Consider the following 17768-nt stretch of genomic DNA (forward strand, 5'->3'; position numbering starts at 1 on the left):
GCTTTACTTCTGCCAGTACCTCGTCTCCTAACTTACAAAGTTAACAGAAGCTCTCCTGCGATCCTTGCAGAACTAGCACTCCTGAAAGAAAGGATATTGCGGAGACATGGCATAGCTACAGTCTGGGGAATGTTTCCAGAATGAGATTTTCACTCTGCAGCGGAGTGTGCGCTGATATGAAACTTCCTGGCAGATTAAAACTGCGTGCCGGACCGAGACTCGAACTCGGGACATTTGCCTCTTGCAGGCAAGTGCTCTACCAACTGAGCCACCCAAGCACAACTCACGCTCCATCCTCACAGCTTTATTTCTGCCAGTCCCTCGTCTCCTACCTTCCAAAGTTAACAGAAGCTCTCCTGCGAACCTTGCAGAACTAGCACTCCTGAAAGAAAGGATATTGCGGAGACATGGCATAGCTACAGCCTGGCGAATGTTTCCAGAATGAGATTTTCACTCTGCAGCGGAGTGAGCGCTGATTTTAAACTTCCTGGCAGATTAAAACTGCGTGCCAGACCGAGTCTCGAACTCGGGACATTTGCCTCTCGCGGGCAAGTGCTCTACCAACTGAGCCACCCAAGCACGACTCACGCTCCATCCTCACAGCTTTACTTCTGCCAGTACCTCGTCTCCTACCTTACAAAGTTAACAGAAGCTCTCCTGCGATCCTTGCAGAACTAGCACTCCTGAAAGAAAGGATATTGCGGAGACATGGCATAGCTACAGTCTGGGAAATGTTTCCAGAATGAGATTTTCACTCTGCAGCGGAGTGTGCGCTGGTATGAAACTTCCTGGCAGATTAAATCTGCGTGCCGGACCGAGACTCGAACTCGGGACATTTGCCTCTTGCAGGCAAGTGCTCTACCAACTGAGCCTCCCAAGCACAACTCACGCTCCATCCTCCCAGCTTTATTTCTGCCAGTACCTCGTCTCCTACCTTCCAAAGTTAACAGAAGCTCTCCTGCGAACCTTGCAGAACTAGCACTCCTGAAAGAAAGGATATTGCGGAGACATGGCATAGCTACAGCCTGGGGAATGTTTCCAGAATGAGATTTTCACACTGCAGCGGAGTGAGCGCTGATTTTAAACTTCCTGGCAGATTAAAACTGCGTGCCGGACCGAGTCTCGAACTCGGGACATTTGCCTCTCGCGGGCAAGTGCTCTACCAACTGAGCCACCCAAGCACGACTCACGCTCCATCCTCACAGCTTTACTTCTGCCAGTACCTCGTCTCCTACCTTACAAAGTTAACAGAAGCTCTCCTGCGATCCTTGCAGAACTAGCACTCCTGAAAGAAAGGATATTGCGGAGACATGGCATAGCTACAGCCTGGGGAATGTTTCCAGAATGAGATTTTCACTCTGCAGCGGAGTGTGCGCTGGTATGAAACTTCCTGGCAGATTAAAACTGCGTGCCGGACCGAGACTCGAACTCGGGACATTTGCCTCTCGCAGGCAAGTGCTCTACCAACTGTGCCACCCAAGCACGACTCACGCTCCATCCTCACAGCTTTACTTCTGCCAGTACCTCGTCTCCTACCTTACAAAGTTAACAGAAGCTCTCCTGCGATCCTTGCAGAACTAGCACTCCTGAAAGAAAGGATATTGCGGAGACATGACATAGCTACAGTCTGGGGAATGTTTCCAGAATGAGATTTTCACTCTGCAGCGGAGTGTGCGCTGATATGAAACTTCCTGGCAGATTAAAACTGCGTGCCGGACCGAGACTCGAACTCGGGACATTTGCCTCTCGCGGGCAAATGCTCTACCAACTGAGCCACCCAAGCACGACTCACGCTCCATCCTCACAGCTTTACTTCTGCCAGTACCTCGTCTCCTACCTTACAAAGTTAACAGAAGCTCTCCTGCGATCCTTGCAGAACTAGCACTCCTGAAAGAAAGGATATTGCGGAGACATGACATAGCTACAGTCTGGGGAATGTTTCCAGAATGAGATTTTCACTTTGCAGCGGAGTGTGCGCTGGTATGAAACTTCCTGGCAGATTAAAACTGCGTGCCGGACCGAGACTCGAACTCGGGACATTTGCCTCTCGCGGGCAAATGCTCTACCAACTGAGCCACCCAAGCACGACTCACGCTCCATCCTCACAGCTTTACTTCTGCCAGTACCTCGTCTCCTACCTTACAAAGTTAACAGAAGCTCTCCTGCGATCCTTGCAGAACTAGCACTCCTGAAAGAAAGGATATTGCGGAGACATGGCATAGCTACAGTCTGGGGAATGTTTCCAGAATGAGATTTTCACTCTGCAGCGGAGTGTGCGCTGATATGAAACTTCCTGGCAGATTAAAACTGCGTGCCGGACCGAGACTCGAACTCGGGACATGTGCCTCTCGCGGGCAAGTGCTCTACCAACTGAGCCACCCAAGCACGACTCACGCTCCATCCTCACAGCTTTACTTCTGCCAGTACCTCGTCTCCTACCTTCCAAAGTTAACAGAAGCTCTCCTGCGAACCTTGCAGAACTAGCACTCCTGAAAGAAAGGATATTGCGGAGACATGGCATAGCTACAGCCTGGGGAACGTTTCCAGGATGAGATTTTCACTCTGCAGCGGAGTGTGCGCTGATATGAAACTTCCTGGCAGATTAAAACTGCGTGCCGGACCTAGACTCGAACTCGGGACATTTGCCTCTCGCGGGCAAGTGCTCTACCAACTGAGCCACCCAAGAACAACTCACGCCCCATGCTCACAGCTTTATTTCTGCCAGTACCTCGTCTCCTACCTTACAAAGTTAACAGAAGCTCTCCTGCGAACCTTGCAGAACTAACACTCCTGAAAGAAAGGATATTGTGGAGACATGACATAGCTACAGTCTGGGGAATGTTTCCAGAATGAGATTTTCACTCTGCAGCGGAGTGTGCGCTGATATGAAACTTCCTGGCAGATTAAAACTGCGTGCCGGACCGAGACTCGAACTCGGGACATTTGCCTCTCGCGGGCAAGTGCTCTACCAACTGAGCCACCCAAGCACAACTCACGCTCCATCCTCACAGCTTTATTTCTGCCAGTACCTCGTCTCCTACCTCCAAAGTTAACAGAAGCTCTCCTGCGAACCTTGCAGAACTAGCAATCCTGAAAGAAAGGATATTGCGGAGACATGGCACAGCTACAGCCTGGGGAATATTTCCAGAATGAGATTTTCACTCTGCAGCGGAGTGTGCGCTGATATGAAACTTCCTGGCAGATTAAAACTGCGTGCCGGACCGAGACTCGAACTCGGGACCTTTGCCTCTCGGGGGCAAGTGCTCTACCAACTGAGCCACCCAAGCACGACTCACGCTACATCCTCACAGCTTTACTTCTGCCAGTACCTCGTCTCCTACCTTCCAAAGTTAACAGCAGCTCTCCTGCGAACCTTGCAGAACTAGCACTCCTGAAGGAAAGGATATTGCGGAGACATGGCATAGCCACAGCCAGGGGAATGTTTCCAGAATGAGATTTTCACTCTGCAGCGGAGTGTGCGCTGATATGAAACTTCCTGGCAGATTAAAACTGCGTGTCGGACCGATACCCGAACTCGGGACATTTGCCTCTTGCGGGCAAGTGCTCTACCAACCGAGCCACCCAAGCACAACTCACGCCCCATTGCCACAGCTTTATTTCTGCCAGTACCTCGTCTCCTACCTTCCAAAGTTAACAGAAGCTCTCCTGCGAACCTTGCAGAACTAGCACTCCTGAAAGGAAGGATATTGCGGAGACATGGCACTGCTACAGCCCGGGGAATGTTTCCAGAATGAGATTTTCACTCTGCAGCAGAGTGTGCGGTAATATGAAACTTCCTGGCAGATTAAAACTGCGTGCCAGACTGAGACTCGAACTCGGGACCTTTGCCTCTCGCGGACAAGTGCTCTAGCAACTGAGCCACCCAAGCACGACTCACGCTCCATCCTCACAGCTTTACATCTGCCAGTACCTCGTCTCCTACCTTCCATAGTTAACAGAAGCTCTCCTGCGAACCTTGCAGAACTAGCACTCCTGAAAGAAACGATATTGCGGAGACATGGCATAGCTACAGCCTGGGGAACGTTTCCAGAATGAGATTTTCACTCTGCAGCGGAGTGTGCGCTGATATGAAACTTCCTGGCAGATTAAAACTGCGTGCCGGACCGAGACTTGAACTCGGGACATTTACCTCTCGCGGGCAAGTGCTCTACCAACCGAGCCACCCAAGCACAACTCACGCCCCATGCTCACAGCTTTATTTCTGCCAGTACCTCGTCTCCTACCTTCCAACGTTAACAGAAGCTCTCCTGCGAACCTTGCAGAACTAGCACTCCTGAAAGAAAGGATATTGCGGAGACATGGCATAGCTACAGCCTGGGGAATGTTTCCAGAATGAGATTTTCACTCTGCAGCAGAGTGTGCGCTGATATGAAACTTCCTGGCAGATTAAAACTGCGTGCCAGACCGGGCACGAACTCGGGAACTTTACCTCTCGCGGGCAAGTGCTCTACCAACCGAGCCACCCAAGCACAACTCACGCCCCATGCTCACAGCTTTATTTCTGCCAGTACCTCGTCTCCTACCCTCCAAAGTTAACAGAAGCGCTCCTGCGAACCTTGCAGAACTAGCACTCCTGAAAGAAAGGATATTGCGGAGACATGGCATAGCTACAGCCTGGGGAATGTTTCCAGAATGAGATTTTCACTCTGCAGCGGAGTGTGCGGTGATATGAAACTTCCTGGCAGATTAAAACTACGTGCCGGACCGAGACTCGAACTCGGGACATTTGCCGCTTGCGGGCATGTGCTCTACCAACCGAGCCACCCAAGCACAATTCACGCCCCATTGCCACAGCTTTATTTCTGCCAGTACCGCGCCTCCTACCTTCCAAAGTTAACAGAAGCTCTCCTGCGAACCTTGCAGAACTAGCAGTCCTGAAAGAAAGGATATTGCGGAGACATGGCATTGCTCCAGCCTGGGGAATGTTTCCAGATTGAGATTTTCACTCTGCAGCGGAGTGTGCGCTGATATGAAATTTCCTGGCAGATTAAAACTGCGTGCCGGACCGAGACTCGAACTCGGGACCTTTGCCTCTCGCGGTCTAGTGCTCTAGCAACTGAGCCACCCAACCACGACTCACGCTCCATCCTCACAGCTTTACTTCTGCCAGTACCTCGTCTCCTACCTTCCAAAGTTAACAGAAGCTCTCCAGCGAACCTTGCAGAACTAGCACTCCTGAAAGAAAGGATATTGCGGAGACATGGCATAGCTACAGCCTGCGGAACGTTTCCAGAATGAGATTTTCACTCTGCAGCGGAGTGTGCTCTGATCTGAAAATTCCTGGCAGTTTAAAACTGCGTGCCGGACCGAGACTCGAACTCGGGACATTTGCCTCTCGCGGGCAAGTGCTCTACCAACCGAGCCACCCAAGCACAACTCACGCCCCATGCTCACAGCTTTATTTCTGCCAGTACCTCGTCTCCTACCTTCCAAAGTTAACAGAAGCTCTCCTGCGAACCTTGCAGAACTAGCACTCCTGAAAGAAAGGATAATGCGGAGACATGGCACAGCTACAGCCTGGGTTATGTTTCCAGAATGAGTTTTTCACTCTGCAGCGGAGTGTGCGCTGATATAAAACTTCCTGGCAGATGAAAACTGCGTGCCGGACCAAGACTCGAACTCGGGACATTTGTCTGTCGCGGGCAAGTGCTCTACCAACCGAGCCACCCAAGCACAACTCACGCTCCATCCTCACAGCTTTATTTCTGCCAGTTCCTCGTCTCCTACCTTCCAAAGTAACAGGAGTTCTCCTGCAAACTTGCAGAACCAGCACTCCTGAAAGAAAGGATATTGCGGAGACATGGCATAGCTACAGCCTGGGGAATGTTTCCAGAATGAGATTTTCACTCTGCAGCGGAGTGTGCGCTGATATGAAACTTCCTGGCAGATTAAAACTGCGTGCCGGACCGAGACTCGAACTCGGGACATTTGCCTCTTGCGGGCAAGTGCTCTACCAACCGAGCCACGCAAGCACAACTCACGCCCCAAGCTCACAGCTTTATTTCTGCCAGTACCCCGTCTCCTACCTTCCAAAGTTAACAGAAGCTGACCTGCGAACCTTGCAGAACTAGCACTCCTGAAAGAAAAGATATTGCGGAGACATGGCATAGCTACAGCCTGGGGTATGTTTAAAGAATGAGATTTTCACTCTGCAGCGGAGTGTGCGCTGATATGAAACTTCCTGGCAGATTAAAACTGCGTGCTGGACCGAGAATCGAACTCGGTACCTTTGCCTCTCGGGGGCAAGTGCTCTACCAACTGAGCCACCCAAGCACGACTCACGCCCCATCCTCACAGCTTTACTTCTGCCAGTACCTCATCTCCAACCTTACAATGTTAACAGAAGCTCTCCTGCGAACCTTGCAGAACTAGCACTCCTGAAAGAAAGGATAATGCGGAGACATGGCATAGCCACAGCCTGGGGAATGTTTGCAGAATGAGATTTTCACTCTGCAGCGGAGTGTGCGATGATATGAAACTTCGTGGCAGATTAAAACTGCGTGCCGGACCGAGACTCGAACTCGGGACCTTTGTCTCTCGCCGGCAAGTGCTCTACCAACATAGCCACCCAAGCACAACTCACGCTCCATCCTCACAGCTTTACTTCTGCCAGTACCTCGTCTCCTACATTCCAAAGTTAACAGAAGCTCTCCTGCGAACCTTGCAGAACTAGCACTCCTGAAAGAAAGGATAATGCGGAGACATGGCATAGCCACAGCCTGGGGAATGTTTGCAGAATGAGATTTTCACTCTGCAGCGGAGTGTGCGATGATATGAAACTTCGTGGCAGATTAAAACTGCGTGCCGGACCGAGACTCGAACTCGGGACCTTTGTCTCTCGCCGGCAAGTGCTCTACCAACTGAGCCACCCAGGCACAACTCACGCCCCATCCTCACAGCTTTACTTCTGCCAGTACCTCGTCTCCTAGCTTCCAAAGTTAACAGAAGCTCTCCTGCGAACCTTGCAGAACTAGCACTCCTGAAAGAAAGGATATTGCGTAGAAATGGCATAGCCACAGCCTAGGGAATGTTTCCAGTATGAGATTTTCACTCTGCTGCGGAGTGTGCGCTGATATGAAACTTCGTGGCAGATTAAAACTGCGTGCTGGACCGAGACTCGAACTCGGGATATTTGCCTCTCGCGGGCATGTGCTCTACCAACCGAGCCACCCAAGCACAACTCACGCTCCATCCTCACAGCTTTACTTCTGCCAGTACCTCGTCTCCTACCTTCCAAAGTTAACAGAAGCTCTCCTGCGAACCTTGCAGAACTAGCACTCCTGAAAGAAAGGATATTGCGGAGACATGGCAAAGCCACAGCCTGGGGAATGTTTCCAGAATGAGATTTTCACTCTGCAGCGGAGTGTGCGCTGATATGAAACTTCCTGGCAGATGAAAACTGCGTGCCGGACCGAGACTCGAACTCGTGACCTTTGCCTCTTGCGGGCAAGCGCTCTACCAACCGAGCCACCCAAGCACGACTCACGCCCCATCCTCACTGCTTTACTTCTGCCAGTACCTCGTCTCCTACCTTAGAAAAATAACAGAAGCTCTCCTGCGAACCTTGCAGAACTAGCACTCCTGAAAGAAATGATATTGCGGAGACATGGCATAGCCACAGGCTGGGGAATGTTTCCAGAATGAGATTTTCACTATGCAGTGCAGTGTGCGCTGATATGAAACTTCCTGACAGATTGAATCTGCGTGCCGGACCGAGACTCGAACTCGGTACATTTGCCTCTCGCGGGCAAGTGCTCTATCAACTGAGCCACATAAGCACGACCCACGCTCCATCCTCACAGCTTTATTTCTGCCAGTACCCCGTCTCCTACCTTCCAAAGATAACAGAAGCTCTCCTGCAAACCTTGCAGAACTAGCACTCCTGAAAGAAAGGATATTGCGTAGAAATGAAATAGCCACAGCCTAGGGAATGTTTCCAGTATGAGATTTTCACTCTGCTGCGGAGTGTGCGCTGATATGAAACTTCGTGGCAGATTAAAGCTGCGTGCCGGACCGAGACTCGAACTCGGGACATTTGCCTATCGCGGGCATGTGCTCTACCAACCGAGCCACCCAAGCACTACTCACGCTCCATCCTCACAGCTTTACTTCTGCCAGTACCTCGTCTCCTACCTTCCAAAGCTAACAGAAGCTCTCCTGCGAACCTTGCAGAACTAGCACTGCTGAAAGAAATAATATTGCGGAGACATGGCATAGCTACAGCCTGGGGAATGTTTCCAGAATGAGATTTTCACTCTGCAGCGGAGTGTGCGCTGATATGAAACTTCCTGGCAGATTAAAACTGCGTGCTGGACCGAGACTCGAACTCGTGACCTTTGCCTTTTGCGGGCAAGTGCTCTACCAACCGAGCCACCCAAGCACGACTCACGCCCCATCCTCACTGCTTTACTTCTGCCAGTACCTCGTCTCCTACCTTCCAAACATAACAGAAGCTCTCCTGCGAACCTTGCAGAACTAGCACACCTGAAAGAAATGATATTGCGGAGACATGGCATAGCCACAGGCTGGGGAATGTTTCCAGAATGAGATTTTCACTCTTCAGTGCTGTGTGCGCTGATATGGAACTTCCTGACAGATTAAATCTGCGTGCCGGACCGAGACTCGAACTCGGGACATTTGCCTCTCGCGGGCAAGTGCTCTACCAACCGAGCCACATAAGCACGACCCACGCCCCATCCTCACAGCTTTATTTCTGCCAGTACCTCGGCCTACCTTCCAAAGATAACAGAAGCTCTCCTGCGAACCTTGCAGAACTAGCCCTCCTGAAAGAAAGGATATTGCGGAGACATGGCATAGCCACAGCCTAGGGAATGTTTCCAGTGTGAGATTTTCACTCTGCAGCGGAGTGTGCGCTGATATGAAACTTCGTGGCAGATTAAAACTACGTGCCGGACCGAGACTCGAACTCGGGACCTTTGCCTCTCGCGGACAAGTGATCTACCAACTGAGCCACCCAAGCACAACTCACGCCCCATCCTCACTGCTTTACTTCTGCCAGTACCTCGTCTCCTACCTTCCAAACATAACAGAAGCTCTCCTGCGAACCTTGCAGAACTAGCACACCTGAAAGAAATGATATTGCGGAGACATGGCATAGCCACAGGCTGGGGAATGTTTCCAGAATGAGATTTTCACTCTTCAGTGCTGTGTGCGCTGATATGAAACTTCCTGACAGATTAAATCTGCGTGCCGGACCGAGACTCGAACTCGGGACATTTGCCTCTCGCGGGCAAGTGCTCTACCAACTGAGCCACATAAGCACGACCCACGCCCCATCCTCACAGCTTTATTTCTGCCAGTACCTCGTCCTACCTTCCAAAGATAACAGAAGCTCTCCTGCGAACCTTGCAGAACTAGCCCTCCAGAAAGAAAGGATATTGCGGAGACATGGCATAGCCACAGCCTAGGGAATGTTTCCAGTGTGAGATTTTCACTCTGCAGCGGAGTGTGCGCTGATATGAAACTTCGTGGCAGATTAAAACTACGTCCCGGACCGGAACTCGAACTCGGGACCTTTGCCTCTCGCGGACAAGTGATCTACCAACTGAGCCACCCAAGCACAACTCACGCCCCATCCTCACAGCTTTACTTCTGCCAGTACCTCGTCTCCTACCTTCCAAAGTTAACAGAAGCTCTCCTGCGAACCTTGCAGAACTAGCACTCCTGAGAGAAAGGATATTGCGGAGACATGGCATAGCTACAGCCTGGGGAATGTTTCCAGAATGAGATTTTCACTCTGCAGCGGAGTGTGCGCTGATATGAAATTTCCTGGCAGAATAAAACTGCGTGCCGGACCGAGACTCGAACTCGGGACGTTTGCCTCTCGCGGGCAAGTGCTCTACCAACTGACCCACCCAAGCACGACTCACGCCCCATCCTCACAGCTTTACTTCTGCCAGTACCTCGTGTCTTACCTTCCAAAGTTAACAGAAGCTCTCCTGCGAACCTTGCAGAACTAGCACTCCTGAAAGAAAGGATATTGCGGAGACATGGCATAGCCACAGCCTGGGGAATGTTTGCAGAATGAGATTTTCACTCTGCAGCGGAGTGTGCGCTGATATGAAACTTCGTGGCAGATTAAAACTGCGTGCCGGACCGAGACTCGAACTCGGGACCTTTGTCTCTCGCCAGCAAGTGCTCTACCAACTGAGCCACCCAAGCACAACTCACGCCCCATCCTCACAGCTTTACTTCTGCCAGTACCTCGTCTCCTACCTTCCAAAGATAACAGAAGCCCTCCTGCGAACCTTGCAGAACTAGCACTCCTGAAAGAAAGGATATTGCGGAGACATGGCATAGCCACAGCCTGGGGAATGTTTCCAGAATAAGATTTTCACTCCGCAGCGGAGTGTGCGCTGATATGAAACTTCCTGGCAGATTAAAACTGCGTGCCGGATCGAGACTCGTACTCGGGACCTTTGCCTCCCGCGGGCAAGTGCTCTACCAACCGAGCCACCCAAGCACAACCCACGCCCCATCCTCACTGCTTTACTTCTGCCAGTACCTCGTCTCCTACCTTCCAAAGATAACAGAAGCTCTCCTGCGAACCTTGCAGAACTAGCACTCCTGAAAGAAATGATATTGCGGAGACATGGCATAGGCAGGGAATGTTTCCAGAATGAGATTTTCACTCTGCAGTGCAGTGTGCGCTGATATGAAACTTCCTGGCAGATTAAATCTGCGTGCCGGACCGAGACTCGAACTCGGGACATTTGCCTCTCGCGAGCAAGTGCTCTAACAACTGAGCCACATAAGCACGACCCACGCTCCATCCTCACAGCTTTATTTCTACCAGTACCCCGTCTCCTACCTTCCAAAGATAACAGAAGCTCTCCTGCAAACCTTGCAGAACTAGCACTCCTGAAAGAAAGGATATTGCGTAGAAATGGCATAGCCACAGCCTAGGGAATGTTTCCAGTATGAGATTTTCACTCTGCTGCGGAGTGTGCGCTGATATGAAACTTCGTGGCAGATTAAAACTGCGTGCCGGACCGAGACTCGAACTCGGGACATTTGCCTCTCGTGGGCATGTGCTCTACCAACCGAGCCATCGAAGCACAACTCACGCTCCATCCTCACCGCTTTACTTCAGCCAGTACCTCGTCTCCTGCCTTCCAAAGCTAACAGAAGCTCTCCTGCGAACCATGCAGAACTAGCACTCCTGAAAGAAATAATATTGCGGAGACATGGCATAGCTACAGCCTGGGGAATGTTTCCAGAATGAGATTTTCACTCTGCAGCGGAGTGTGCGCTGATATGAAACTTACTGGCAGATTAAAACTGCGTGCCGGACCGAGAATCGAACTCGGGACGTTTGCCTCTCGCGGGCAAGTGCTCTACCAACCGAGCCACCCAAGCACAACTCACGCTCCATCCTCACAGCTTTACTTCTGCCAGTACCTCGTCTCCTACCTTCCAAAGTTAACAGAAGCTCTCCTGCGAACCTTGCAGAACTAGCACTCCTGAAAGAAAGGATATTGCGGAGACATGGCATAGCCACAGCCTGGGGAATATTTCCAGAATGAGATTTTCACTCTGCAGCAGAGTGTGCGCTGATATGAAACTTCCTGGCAGATTAAAACTGCGTGCCGGACCGAGACTGGAACTCGTGACCTTTGCCTCTTGCAGGCAAGTGCTCTACCAACCGAGCCACCCAAGCACGACTCACGCCCCATCCTCACTGCTTTACTTCTGCCAGTACCTCGTCTACTACCTTCCAAAAATAATAGAAGCTCTCCTGCGAACCTTGCAGAACTAGCACACCTGAAAGAAATGATATTGCGGAGACATGGCATAGCCACAGGCTGGGGAATACTTCCAGAATGAGATTTTCACTCTTCAGTGCAGTGTGCGTTGATATGAAACTACCTGACAGATTAAATCTGCGTGCCGGACCGAGACTCGACCTCGGGACATTTGCCTCTCGCGGGCAAGTGCTCTACCAACTGAGCCACATAAGCACGACCCACGCCCCATCCTCACAGCTTTATTTCTGCCAGTACCTCGTCTCCTACCTTCCAAAGATAACAGAAGCTCTCCTGCGAACCTTGCAGAACTAGCCCTCCTGAAAGAAAGGATATTGCGGAGACATGGCATAGCCACAGCCTAGGGAATGTTTCCAGTGTGAGATTTTCACTCTGCAGCGGAGTGTGCGCTGATATGAAACTTCGTGGCAGATTAAAACTGCGTGCCGGACCGAGACTCGAACTCGGGACCTTTGCCTCTCGCGGACAAGTGATCTACCAACTGAGCCACCCAAGCACGACTCACGCTCCATGGTCAGAGCTTTACTTCTGCCAGTACCTCGTCTCCTACCTTCCAAAGTTAACAGAAGCTCTCCTGCGAACCTTGCAGAACTAGCACTCCTGAAAGAAAGGATATTGCGGAGACATGGCATAGCTACAGCCTGGGGAATGTTTCCAGAATGAGATTTTCACTCTGCAGCGGAGTGTGCGCTGATATGAAACTTACTGGCAGATTAAAACTGCGTGCCGGACCGAGACTCGAACTCGGGATGTTTGCCTCTCGCAGGCAAGTGCTCTACCAACCGAGCCACCCAAGCACAACTCACGCTCCATCCTCACAGCCTTACTTCTGCCAGTAATTCGTCTCCGACCTTCCAAAGATAACAGAAGCTCTCCTGCGAACCTTGCGGAACTAGCCCTCCAGAAAGAAAGGATATTGCGGAGACATGGCATAGCCACAGCCTAGGGAATGTTTCCAGTGTGAGATTTTCACTCTGCAGCGGAGTGTGCGCTGATATGAAACTTCGTGGCAGATTAAAACTACGTGCCGGACCGGGACTCGAACTCGGGACCTTTGCCTCTCGCGGACAAGTGATCTACCAACTGAGCCACCCAAGCACAACTCACGCCCCATCCTCACAGCTTTACTTCTGCCAGTACCTCGTCTCCTACCTTCCAAAGTTAACAGAAGCTCTCCTGCGAACCTTGCAGAACTAGCACTCCTGAAAGAAAGGATATTGCGGAGACATGGCATAGCTACAGCCTGGGGAATGTTTCCAGAATGAGATTTTCACTCTGCAGCCGAGTGTGCGCTGATATGAAATTTCCTGGCAGAATAAAACTGCGTGCCGGACCGAGACTCGAACTCGGGACGTTTGCCTCTTGCGGGCAAGTGCTCTACCTACTGACCCACCCAAGCACGACTCACGCCCCATCCTCACAGCTTTACTTCTGCCAGTAGCTCGTGTCTTACCTTCCAAAGTTAACAGAAGCTCTCCTGCGAACCTTGCAGAACTAGCACTCCTGAAAGAAAGGATATTGCGGAGACATGGCATAGCCACAGCCTGGGGAATGTTTGCAGAATGAGATTTTCACTCTGCAGCGGAGTGTGCGCTGATATGAAACTTCGTGGCAGATTAAAACTGCGTGCCGGACCGAGACTCGAACTCGGGACCTTTGTCTCTCGCCAGCAAGTGCTCTACCAACTGAGCCACCCAAGCACAACTCACGCCCCATCCTCACAGCTTTACTTCTGCCAGTACCTCGTCTCCTACCTTCCAAAGATAACAGAAGCCCTCCTGCGAACCTTGCAGAACTAGCACTCCTGAAAGAAAGGATATTGCGGAGACATGGCATAGCCACAGCCTGGGGAATGTTTCCAGAATAAGATTTTCACTCCGCAGCGGAGTGTGCGCTGATATGAAACTTCCTGGCAGATTAAAACTGCGTGCCGGATCGAGACTCGTACTCGGGACCTTTGCCTCCCGCGGGCAAGTGCTCTACCAACCGAGCCACCCAAGCACAACCCACGCCCCATCCTCACTGCTTTACTTCTGCCAGTACCTCGTCTCCTACCTTCCAAAGATAACAGAAGCTCTCCTGCGAACCGTGCAGAACTAGCACTCCTGAAAGAAATGATATTGCGGAGACATGGCATAGCCACAGGCAGGGAATGTTTCCAGAATGAGATTTTCACTCTGCAGTGCAGTGTGCGCTGATATGAAACTTCCTGGCAGATTAAATCTGCGTGCCGGACCGAGACTCGAACTCGGGACATTTGCCTCTCGCGGGCAAGTGCTCTAACAACTGAGCCACATAAGCACGACCCACGCTCCATCCTCACAGCTCTATTTCTGCCAGTACCCCGTCTCCTACCTTCCAAAGATAACAGAAGCTCTCCTGCAAACCTTGCAGAACTAGCACTCCTGAAAGAAAGGATATTGCGTAGAAATGGCATAGCCACAGCCTAGGGAATGTTTCCAGTATGAGATTTTCACTCTGCTGCGGAGTTTGCGCTGATATGAAACTTACTGGCAGATTAAAACTGCGTGCCGGACCGAGAATCGAACTCGGGACGTTTGCCTCTCGCGGGCAAGTGCTCTACCAACCGAGCCACCCAAGCACAACTCACGCTCCATCCTCACAGCTTTACTTCTGCCAGTACGTCGTCTCCTACCTTCCAAAGTTAACAGAAGCTCTCCTGCGAACCTTGCAGAACTAGCACTCCTGAAAGAAAGGATATTGCGGAGACATGGCATAGCCACAGCCTGGGGAATATATCCAGAATGAGATTTTCACTCTGCAGCAGAGTGTGCGCTGATATGAAACTTCCTGGCAGATTAAAACTGCGTGCCGGACCGAGACTGGAACTCGTGACCTTTGCCTCTTGCGGGCAAGTGCTCTACCAACCGAGCCACCCAAGCACGACTCACGCTCCATCCTCACTGCTTTACTTCTGCCAGTACCTCGTCTCCTACCTTCCAAAAATAATAGAAGCTCTCCTGCGAACCTTGCAGAACTAGCACACCTGAAAGAAATGATATTGCGGAGACATGGCATAGCCACAGGCTGGGGAATGTTTCCAGAATGAGATTTTCACTCTTCAGTGCAGTGTGCGTTGATATGAAACTACCTGACAGATTAAATCTGCGTGCCGGACCGAGACTCGAACTCGGGACATTTGCCTCTCGCGGGCAAGTGCTCTACCAACTGAGCCACATAAGCACGACCCACGCCCCATCCTCACAGCTTTATTTCTGCCAGTACCTCGTCTCCTACCTTCCAAAGATAACAGAAGCTCTCCTGCGAACCTTGCAGAACTAGCCCTCCTGAAAGAAAGGATATTGCGGAGACATGGCATAGCCACAGCCTAGGGAATGTTTCCAGTATGAGATTTTCACTCTGCTGCGGAGTGTGCGCTGATATGAAACTTCGTGGCAGATTAAAACTGCGTGCCGGACCGAGACTCGAACTCGGGACCTTTGCCTCTCGCGGACAAGTGATCTACCAACTGAGCCACCCAAGCACGACTCACGCTCCATGGTCACAGCTTTACTTCTGCCAGTACCTCGTCTCCTACCTTCCAAAGTTAACAGAATCTCTCCTGCGAACCTTGCAGAACTAGCACTCCTGAAAGAAAGGATATTGCGGAGACATGGCATAGCTACAGCCTGGGGAATGTTTCCAGAATGAGATTTTCACTCTGCAGCGGAGTGTGCGCTGATATGAAACTTACTGGCAGATTAAAACTGCGTGCCGGACCGAGACTCGAACTCGGGATGTTTGCCTCTCGCAGGCAAGTGCTCTACCAACCGAGCCACCCAAGCACAACTCACGCTCCATCCTCACAGCCTTACTTCTGCCAGTACCTCGTCTCCGACCTTCCAAAGATAACAGAAGCTCTCCTGCGAACCTTGCAGAACTAGCACTCCTGAAAGAAAGGATATTGCGGAGACATGACATAGCTACAGCCTGGGGAATGTTTCCAGAATGAGATTTTCACTCTGCAGCGGAGTGTGCGCTGATATGAAACTTCCTGGCAGATTAAAACTGCGTGCCGGACCGAGACTCGAACTCGGGACGTTTGCCTCTCGCGGGCAAGTGCTCTACCAACCGAGCCACCCAAGCACGACTCACGCCCCATCCTCACAGCTTTACTTCTGCCAGTACCTGGTCTCCTACCTTCCAAAGATAACAGAAGCTCTCCTGCGAACCTAGAAGCACTAGCACTCCTGAAAGAAAGGATATTGCGGAGACATGGCATAGCTACAGCCTGGGGAATGTTTCCAGAATGAGATTTTCACTCTGCAGTGGAGTGTGCGCTGATATGAAACTTCCTGGCAGATTAAAACTGCGTGCTGGACCGAGACTCGAACTCGTGACATTTGCCTCTCGCGGATAAGTGCTCTACCAACCGAGCCACCCAAGCACAACTCACGCCCCATGCTCACAGCTTTATTTCTGCCAGTACCTCGTCTCCTACCTTCCAAAGTTAACAGAAGCTCCCCTGCGAACAATGCAGAACTAGCACTCCTGAAAGATAGGATATTGCGGAGACATGTCTTAGCTACAGCCTGGGGAATGTTTCCAGAATGAGATTTTCACTCTGCAGTGGAGTGTGCGCTGATATGAAACTTCCTGGCAGATTAAAACTGCGTGCCGGACCGAGACTCGAACTCGGGACATTTTGTAAGTAGGCTGTTTATGTTTTCTCTATGTAAGTAGGCTGTTTATGTTTTCTCTATGTAAGTAGGCTGTTTATATTTTCTTGTTGGCAACGTTAAGTAGGCTGTTTAGGTTTTTTTATGGTAACGCCACCTCTGTATGAAAATCACTGGCTGTGCTGTGTGCAGTCTGTGGCTGCTTTGCATTGTTGTAATACTCGCCATTGTAGTGTTGGGCAGCGGCAGCTGGATGCGAACAGCGCGTAGCGTTGCGCAGTTGGAGGTGAGCCGCCAGCAGTGGTGGATGTGGGGAGAGAGATGGCGGAGTTTTGAAATTTGTCATGAACTGCTATATTTATATATGATGATATCAAGGTAAATGCATTGTTTGTTCTCTACTAATACCTTTCATTTGCTAACTATCCCTATCAGTAGTTAGTGCCTTCCATAGTTTGAATCTTTTATTTAGCTGGCAGTAGTGGCGCTCGCTGTATTGCAGTAGCTTGAGCAGCGAAGATTTTTGTGAGGTAAGTGATTTGTGAAAGGTATAGTTTAATGTTAGTCAGGGCCATTCTTTTGTAGGGAATTTTGAAAGTCAGATTGCGTTGCGCTAACAAAATATTGTGTGTTAGTTTAAGCACAGTCATGCATAAATAGTAAAAAAGGGGACGTTTCATATGTCGACCCTTAGCCTAGGATACCTCACTGGAATCATCTGATTTTTTTCTTGTAGTTTGTGTAATTAGTGTAGATATTGTTTATTGCTAGCGCGTAATTATAGAGAGAATTTCCTTTGTAGTTGCAGTCTTTCATTGTGGTACAGTAAAACAGTTGTAGCATGCATGCAGTTTTACACCAAGTATTTCTCAGCAGCGCGTGCAATTAACTAGATATTTTTTCAGTGTTATGTTAATGTGTTCTCTTATTTTTGCTCTTCAAATTGTGCTTTTCTGTGTTGTCGTGTGAAATATTATGACAATAATGGCGTGTGAAAAACGTAATACTAGGCTCCAAAGTAAACTGAGAAATGACAGTGAAGACGAAAGCAGTGTGTTAGCGCCGCAGAGTAATGAATTAACAGACATTCAAAGTAGTAATTTGGTAACTGTGCATAGGGAAATGGAGCGGGCGGCAAACAATGGCGTGGACAGTGAAACAATTAGTGAAGAGGGACGCATTATCGAACGATCGGTCGGCAACAGCTCGCCTCAGGAATCCGAAATGACAGGAAACAATCTCGCAAATACTGTAGATTCAGGTTTTGGTTCCTCACCGTTTTCTCAAATAAGTCAAGACACATTTTCTGCTTGTCAAAATG

At 50.4% G+C, this 17768-nt stretch overlaps 1 long non-coding RNA gene and 1 other non-coding gene across 2 annotated transcripts in view; one reads left to right on the forward strand and one right to left on the reverse strand.

Annotated features, from left to right (window-relative positions):
* Positions 1-17768, forward strand: part of LOC126426715 (uncharacterized) — a 409789-nt gene that overhangs the window by 40181 nt on the left and 351840 nt on the right. The window lies entirely within an intron of this gene.
* Positions 3211-3287, reverse strand: Trnas-cga (transfer RNA serine (anticodon CGA)). The gene has a single exon. It is a non-coding gene; the product is annotated as a tRNA-Ser (tRNA).

The sequence above is a fragment of the Schistocerca serialis genome, chromosome 11 (genome assembly GCF_023864345.2).
Source record: "Schistocerca serialis cubense isolate TAMUIC-IGC-003099 chromosome 11, iqSchSeri2.2, whole genome shotgun sequence".
In the NCBI taxonomy this organism is placed as follows: Eukaryota; Metazoa; Arthropoda; class Insecta; order Orthoptera; family Acrididae; genus Schistocerca; species Schistocerca serialis.